The sequence below is a fragment of the Pleuronectes platessa genome, chromosome 7 (genome assembly GCF_947347685.1).
Source record: "Pleuronectes platessa chromosome 7, fPlePla1.1, whole genome shotgun sequence".
Taxonomy (NCBI): domain Eukaryota; kingdom Metazoa; phylum Chordata; class Actinopteri; order Pleuronectiformes; family Pleuronectidae; genus Pleuronectes; species Pleuronectes platessa.
The window spans coordinates 20,538,126-20,546,675 of record NC_070632.1 but is presented as its reverse complement, the minus strand read 5'-3'; the positions used below and the strand labels follow the sequence as shown (position 1 = coordinate 20,546,675).

The following is an 8,550-nucleotide window of genomic DNA, read 5'->3' as shown; positions in this document are numbered from 1 at the left end:
ATATGAATTTTAAAGATTGAACATTTTTGTGTGTATCCTAAAATGCAATCAATGATCTTCTGAGATGAATATGAACGCATTGCATTAACGAGCCTTTCAGCTAAAAAATTTATTAGATTTCAATAATAATGAATTATAATTTGTAAATATCACACTGTGCAAGAAAGAGCACAACATTATGTTTATCATTTTGTCGTCACAAGGTTTTATCAGTGTAATATCAAATGATACGCTGAGAAGTTACACTAAAAGCTGGCACCAAAATATCAAAACAACCAAGTTTGACACAAAACGGGGACATTTTGATGATCGATCAATAGCTTTTACTAACTTTTGGAGTCTAATAAAGTTTTCACGATCGCCGTTATGCAGTAAAACTCTGGTGAGAACAAGCAAAGAGTTTAACAAATAAACACAATAAAACCAATACAGACGTGGAAAGTACATGAACTGTTACCACCATGCAGCACTACTTGTTCGACTGAAAATAACATTTTGAGCAATTTACCTGTCCTCTGCATCGATGAGAAACAACAATGGTGACTGTGGATTTTGACGTTGGACCGGGACTTTTAATAACCATACATGCTTAAACAAACTTTAAATGACTAAATAACTTTTTATTTAGATAAGGTTTCATGCATGTTTCTTGGTTTGCATGTTTCACCCTTTGGCCCAACACCTACCGCTTATTTTCGAGGGTTATTTTGGCACAAGGGGGAGTGGTTACAATCTTTCTCTACGAATTGGGACAGCCCTCGAAGAAGCCGTTCTGTCATCAGTAGTCGTCGCGAAAACCCTATACGTCATCAGTACTCGACGGGATTTTAATGCAAAAAAAGACAGCGCTCGCGATCTTGTTTGTAGGGTTGTTGTGAAAAAATGGACCACAATACGATGACATTATATTAAACTAAGATATTAAAATCATTATCGTAATTTGTAAATCCCTATTAATGGAGAAAATACTACATTTGTCGGTGATTCGCAAGGCATTCTGGGTACCCCTCCGTTTGAAGTGAGAGACTTGAAGAATGGGAGGGACATACAGACCTATCTTTTGAATAATATATATATATGATCAAGTCCCGTTCAGTAGGCATTATATCTTTATATGTAAAGTACATATTTCAAAACATATCATTCATATATATATATTTCATCAGCATAACGATATATTAGGAAGTTGATCACATGACACTACATGTGCTTGAAACCGTAACAGAGAGTAGTGTGGAGCGGAGTCGGACTGTGTTGAATGTAACAACTCGTCAGCTTTGCGCAGTGGCAGTATCGTAGCCTATGAGGTTTATCCGAGGCGTGATTATTGCTAGTTGAAAACTTTACCCAATACCCCGCCTAGACGACTTGAAATATAGTCGGCGACGGCAATTTTTGTCGGTCTCTAAGGAGACTCCTAATTCTGTTGAAACATAAAAACTGCCAAATACAACATGAGCACTGAAATGAACACATCGTTTTTTTGGAGCTTTATTATATATATATGATTATTTGTCACTAACGACATGTATCAGGATTTAACTAATATTAATCCATTATTTATTTAGCTTTCTAAAACAAGACCAGTTCTTAGCAAGCGACTGATATGTGGTTATAATGTCACTAATGACAGGGTCCAGTCTAAACTGTTTTTTATTTTACTCCGCCTGAGTTTAGAGAACAGTAAACAAGGACTTACAGGGCTTGACGTCATCTACAGTGGCAAACACTTTTAGTTACATTTTTTATTTATCTAAAGTTACATGTGTGTTTCCTGGTCTGATCGTCTATTGAAGACTTCACACATCACACGTCACTGCTACATGAAACCACTTGTGCTTTAAACCATAACAGAGAGGCGTGCGGAGCGGAGTCAGCTGGTGTTGAACCTGACTCATCATTAGCTTTGCGCAGTGGCAGTATCGTAGCCTATGAGGTTTATCCGAGGCGTGATTATTGCTAGTTGAAAACTTTACCCAATACCCCGCCTAGACGACTTGAAATATAGTCGGCGACGGCAATTTTTGTCGGTCTCTCAGGAGACTCATATATCTGTTGAAACGTAAATCCTACTGAATACATTGAGAAAGGTGATATGACCACGTGTGTCTGTCTTATAACTTCAATATATAAATATAAATGTCTTAGTTCTGTTCACTAACGAAATCTATCAGGTTTACAAATATGGATCCATTATTTATTTAGCTTTCTAAAACACGACCAGTTCTTTACTAAGCAAGCGACTGATATGTGGTTATAATGTCACTAAAGACAGGGTCCAGTCTAAACAGTTTTTTTTATTTTACTCCGCCTGAGTTTAGAGAACAGTAAACAAAGACGTGCCGGGCGTGACGTCATTTACAGTGGTAACGTCTTTAAGGGGAAAAAAAAGTAGTTATCTAAAGTTACATGTGTGTTTCTTGGTCTGATCATCTGTTGAAGACTGCACACGTCACTGCTACATGAAACAACTTGTGCATGAAACCATAACAGAGAGGTGTGCGGATCGGACTCAGCTGGTGTTTAATGTCATATGTCATCAGCTTTGCGCAGTGGCAGTATCGTAGCCGATGAGGTTTATCCGAGGCGTGATTATTGCTAGTTGAAAACTTTACCCAATACCCCGCCTAGACGACTTGAAATATAGTCGGCGACGGCAATTTTTGTCGGTCTCTCAGGAGACTCGTATATCTGTTGAAACGTAAATACCACTAAATACATTGAGAGCAGTGATATGACTACGTGTGTCTGTCTTATAACTTCGATATATAAATGTCTTATTTCTGTTCACTAACGACATGTATCAGGTTTACAAATATGGATCCATTATTTATTTAGCTTTCTAAAACACGACCAGTTCTTTACTAAGCAAGCGACTGATATGTGGTTATAATGTCACTAATGACAGGGTCCAGTCTAAACAGTTTTTTTTTATTTTACTCCGCCTGAGTTTAGAGAACAGTAAACAAAGACGTGCCGGGCGTGACGTCATTTACAGTGGTAACGTCTTTAAGGGAAAAAAAAGTAGTTATCTAAAGTTACATGTGTGTTTCTTGGTCTGATCATCTGTTGAAGACTGCACACGTCACTGCTACATGAAACAACTTGTGCATGAAACCATAACAGAGAGGCGTGCGGAGCGGAGTCAGTTGGTGTTGAACGTGACTCATCATTAGCTTTGCGCAGTGGCAGTATCGTAGCCTATGAGGTTTATCCGAGGCGTGATTATTGCTAGTTGAAAACTTTACCCAATACCCCGCCTAGACGACTTGAAATATAGTCGGCGACGGCAATTTTTGTCGGTCTCTCAGGAGACTCATTTATCTGTTGAAACGTAAATACCACTAAATACATTGAGAGCAGTGATATGACTACGTGTGTCTGTCTTATAACTTTGATATATAAATGTCTTATTTCTGTTCACTAACGACATGTATCAGGTTTAACAAATATGGATCTATTATTCATTTAGCTTTCTATAACACGACCAATTCTTTACTAAGCAAGCGACTGATTTGTGGTTATAATGTCACTAATGACAGGGTCCATTCTAAACTGTTTTTTATTTTACTCCGCCTGAGTTTAGAGAAGAGTAAACAAAGACGTACCGGGCGTGACTTCATTTACAGTGGCAAACTCTTTTAGTTTAGTTTTTTATATATCTACAGTTACATGTGTGTTTCTTGGTCTGATCGTCTGTTGAAGACTTCACACATCACTGCTACATGAAACCACATGTGCTTAAAACCATAACAGAGAGGCGTGCGGAGCGGAGTCAGCTGGTGTTGAACGTGACTCGTCATTAGCTTTGCGCAGTGGCAGTATCGTAGCCTATGAGGTTTATCCGAGGCGTGATTATTGCTAGTTGAAAACTTTACCCAATACCCCGCCTAGACGACTTGAAATATAGTCGGCGACGGCAATTTTTGTCGGTCTCAAATGAGACTCAGAATTCTGTCAAAACACAAAAACTACTAAATACCAAGAGGAAAAATTGTATGACCACATCATTCTTATTTAGCTTTCTGTAAACACGACCAGTTCTTTACTAAGCAAGCGACTGATTTGTTGTTATAATGTCAATGATGACACAGTTGAGTCGAAAAACTTCTTTATTTTACTCCGCCTGAGTTTAGAGAAGCCTAAACAAAGACGTACCGGGCTTGACGTAATTTACAATAGTAACCCCTTTTTAGTTTAATTGTTTATTTGTCTAAAGTTACATCGGTGTTTTGTCAGGCGTGTTGGTTATCCTACATATGAGAAGAGTCGGACTGGTTCAATTTAAGTATTTATTGAGATGCAATGAAATGAACAACATAGCTATGGACAATTATCACAGCCTAGGCTAAATAAGTTAGCAATAGGTAGTTAATAATGGCCCAGAACAAAAGGGGTTTGATATAATTACAACAGTAGATTTAATATGATTGGTTATGAAAGATTGAAGGGGAATCAGCGCAAATCAATTTGGTTCTCCCTTATTGGTCCACGGCTGTAGTCCCCCGCCTCTTGTCAAGGAATCCAGGAAGTGACAAGAAGCCACTCTCCGTGACGCTACTACTACTCTGATAGTTGCTAAGCAGAATGTTCTCTTCATGAAAGGCCTTGACACAGCTGATGCCATGTGGGCCATTGGAGAAAGGAATATGATGTTCCTGCTATATCCAAACAATGTCCTGTTGATGTAAACATTAGGATCCTCGAAACCAAAACAACGTAACAAAACAATGTCAACAAAGTCACTCTGTCCGACCTCCAGAACTTATCAGACAGCTGCATGAAATATATGTGATGTGAATGAATCTAAGGGAATAATGGTTTAATACCAAAAGTTAGAATTCAGAACAATTATAAGATTCATTATTAACACTATGCAGCAAGGGTTATTTATAAATCATTTGTATAAAGTCCTTAAATCTGGCCCAACCTGCTCAAGGCCCCCCCTCCTGCCTTTATTGCAAAGAATACAGTTAGACCCACATACCAGCTAGAATTTAAATTCCTAACAATCCCTCTTTTCACACCATTTTCATGGTGTGAACAACTTACTGGGGACATCCATGTACCCCTAACCACCATCCCATCCAGTGCTGTTCGGACATCAGTTTAAGAGTCAATGATCTGGATTTGAGCCTTGTTGACATCTTTTTGTGAAATTGATACTTTCCGTTTGTCCGCTCGAAGAGGTGACATTTTCACCGGATGGGAGTGGGTTGTGGAGACATGGAGCCCAGATCTCATAGATTGAAAGGAAACAAACAGAAAAGTGATTAATATGCTGCAGTGCGTAACTGAGCTTAGAGTTGATTATATAAACTTATATTTGCAAAGGAAAATAAACAAATAATCAAAACAAGACATATAGGTAGACCCTTCTTTTGAGGTCAACAATTTCTTTAAGATTTTGAGGAGTAGTAGCCAAATAAATTAACATTAAAAAATAAAGATTCAAAAATTGGCAGAAGTCCGACAGAAATGTATCATTTCATGAAATATTAAAGATTAATAAGCTGAATTTCAATAAGCAGCAGACTTGACAGCGTTTGAGTATTTGTGTTCAAACCATTTTCGAAAAATCATCCGACTGCTTCTATAAACGATCATTCAGAAGCTTTGACTTCAAATTGTCCTGTAGTAACACAGGAATCACATACAAAGGAAAAATGTGTTAGAAATGAGATTAAAAAAAACGTTTCAGAGTCGACAGCTGAAACAGATTAAATAAAAGTTATTCTGACACACTTTTCTTTCATGATAAAATAATAAAAACATATGTAGACCTTAACAACACCTTTCAAATCAAGAGCATTGGATGTTAAGATAGTTGGTATAACAAAAAATAAAAACCTTCTTCCCGGAATTTAAGAGTTTAAAGTGTTGCAACAAAATTTAAATATAATTATAGATATGGCATTCAATAAAGTGTAAACAAAGGGCTTGTATTATGGTTTGTGCTTTTCATTTAAGATGAAACACGCTATGAGTTAAAGTGTTTTAGACCTCTGGTCCTTGAATTGGATTCAGATTTATTCCTCTTTAAGTGGTGAAACATATGTATTTTTAGGCTTACAAGAGTCTTACAATAGTTACATGGAGGGTGAACCAAAATCCTATTTTAAATTGCCCTGTACTTGGTGGTCAGCGCTTTGAATGGCGCATCAGAAACAGGGAAACGGTCCATGGGCATTTGTATGGTCTTTTTATTGTTGTGTGAATTGCATGTATCGTATTCGTGTACTAAGTTCTCTGCCAGAGCTGTCATGTGTGGATGCTACCAGAGTATTTCTATGTTCTTCTGAGTCTGTTTCTTACTGATGTGTGTGGGTCCAGGGCCTGGTTGAGAAATATCTGGGCTAGTTTGGATTGAATATCTTCTCTGAGTTTGATCTCTTCTTGGGAAAGGGCCTCAGAGTTATGTGGGGCGTGTGTGTCCGATATCATTCCATTGGCCATGTTGATGGGTTTGGATTCGAAGGTGATGTCAGGCTGTTTGAGCACCTGAGAGCTTTTGATTTGTCGGGGCTGGTGAAAAAGTAATTGCTTTAAAGTTCAGAACTGCAATGATGCCGTTGTCCGAGTTGACTTTTTAGGGGGTGACATATAACAATGTGGCTAGAACTGTGGTACATCAGTACATTCCTGGTTCCCTCCTTTTTCTAAAACAGGACCGCATCTACCACTGCTCCTGTTTTCGGAAACATCCAGGTGACTGTTTTTTCCTAATTCAATGGCGGTGAGGGTTTTGTTTAAAAGTGGGTATTGGGCTGTATTTATACATGATAAGGGGATGGACTGTCCATTAGTTTTAAAAGGTCACTATGGGGTCTAATTCGGAGGTATGACGTGACCTTCTCTGGACACTGGGCAACTTCATTGGTCATAGTCGTTGCCATGTTCCCCGGCGGCAGTTGGCATCTGGTGTGGGTGCGGGGGCATGCTTCTTTCTCGGCCTCGTCCTGGGGGGCCTCCGCGATAGGGGCCTTGTCCTCTGGGGTTAAGGTTAGGGTTAGGTGGTGGTCCTCTTTGTCCCTCATAAGGGCAGTCTCGGGCCCAGTGGTCAAGCTGGCCACATATGAAGCATCCGGTATTGGAGTTTCCTCTTGTTTGAGCTCTATACTGACCACGGCCGTACCCCCCTCTTGGTTTGAATGGAGGGGGATGAATGAATGGAGGCATGGGCTGATTGTCTCTTTCGATGTTCCTATCCTGCGCTACTGCGCCTGCTATTTCCAAATGTAATCCTAACACGGCAGCCATCTGATTAAGGGGCTCCTCCACTGACAGACGAGTCTGCAGCTCTTGGAGTTCTCTCCGAACTTCCAGTCGTGATTTTTCCACTTCTCTGAGGTTGTTGCTTAGCTCAGCCACCTCCTCCTCACACTGTCGCTTCATACTGATTCTTTCGGTGTCTGCACTTTGCAGACTTTCCCTCAGTTGGGTGTTTGATTGGCTGAGAGTGTCCCGCTCTTTGCTGACATCACTGAGGTTGCGTTGCAGCTCCATGCTCTCTCTCCTGTGGCTTTCTGCTGCGTCCTGAGTTTGGTTGGGCTGGCGTTTGCCGTTCATCACATCCCGTCTCAGTTGGTCTCTACTCTCCTTGTTCGCTGCGAAAGAAGCTCTGCACTGGTGCAACTGTTCGAGAGCAATATCAGCACGTGACTGAAGGTCAATACTTATCTCTCGTAGACTCTGGATTTGACGTTCGTCCTGGCAGGCAGCGTCTTCCAGCTGAGAGAGAAGCTGCAGCAGGGTGGTGGGGGTCTGGACAGGGGCGGCGGCCATCTTTCGGAATAAAACACACTGTTTTTGACAGGATATTATTCATTTTTCTTTAGCCTGTTAATAATAATACCTCCAGAACAGCACACCCATCAGCATTCCAAGCAGAAGGGACAGACTCAGAATAAACCAGATCCACTACCTATCAGCCACTCAATGTTTTTCTAGCGCTGTGACATGTTGATGAATGTGTATTTTGGTGGGTCCTGTCGGTCATGGTGGTATGTCAGGGGTGTGTATCTCTGTCTGTAAAAAGTTAAAATCAGAATCTAAATTCAAATTCCAATTCAGAATCAGAATCAGAATCAAAATCAAAATCAAAATCAAAATTTTATTTAAAATTCAAAAACTCAAAACAATAACAAAAACAAGAATAAAACAAAACAAAAATCAATAAAATATTAAAATAAAACCGAATTATTTAAACAATTAAACAAGCAAATCCAATGATGTCAAACCATTTCACTCCGGCTGTAATACCCTTTATCAGCCACCAGTTGGTGTATATAGGACAAAATGGCAAAAGTATTAATTGAAAGATCTAAATTTTTGTATTTTGCTAATTTCCCGAGAGTACAGAATTAATTTTAAAGTTTAGGTTGAATTTCTCATCCTCATATGATTGATTTGGTTCATAGCAAGCACATAAATGACTTCACCTCTAAAAAATAAAAGTCAGTATTAGAGCATTTCAACAAGACTCAAACATTAATCCCTCTTTTGAAACAATTATCCTTTGCTTTCAGTTGATATGAAACAGTTGTATAT

The 8,550-nt window shown here is 39.3% G+C and overlaps 5 non-coding genes across 5 annotated transcripts; all 5 read left to right on the top strand.

The window, feature by feature from the left end:
- Window positions 1-1,273: 1,273 nt before the first annotated feature.
- Window positions 1,274-1,414, top strand: LOC128445366 (U4 spliceosomal RNA). Its single transcript, XR_008339446.1, has one exon. It is a non-coding gene; the product is annotated as a U4 spliceosomal RNA (small nuclear RNA).
- Window positions 1,415-1,902: 488 nt separating this feature from the next.
- On the top strand, window positions 1,903-2,043 carry LOC128445227 (U4 spliceosomal RNA). Its single transcript, XR_008339313.1, has one exon. It is a non-coding gene; the product is annotated as a U4 spliceosomal RNA (small nuclear RNA).
- A 498-nt stretch (window positions 2,044-2,541) lies between these two features.
- Window positions 2,542-2,682, top strand: LOC128445238 (U4 spliceosomal RNA). Its single transcript, XR_008339324.1, has one exon. It is a non-coding gene; the product is annotated as a U4 spliceosomal RNA (small nuclear RNA).
- Window positions 2,683-3,174: 492 nt separating this feature from the next.
- LOC128445215 (U4 spliceosomal RNA) lies at window positions 3,175-3,315 on the top strand. The gene has a single exon (XR_008339302.1). It is a non-coding gene; the product is annotated as a U4 spliceosomal RNA (small nuclear RNA).
- Window positions 3,316-3,804: 489 nt separating this feature from the next.
- Window positions 3,805-3,945, top strand: LOC128445262 (U4 spliceosomal RNA). Its single transcript, XR_008339346.1, has one exon. It is a non-coding gene; the product is annotated as a U4 spliceosomal RNA (small nuclear RNA).
- The last annotated feature ends 4,605 nt before the right edge of the window (window positions 3,946-8,550 follow it).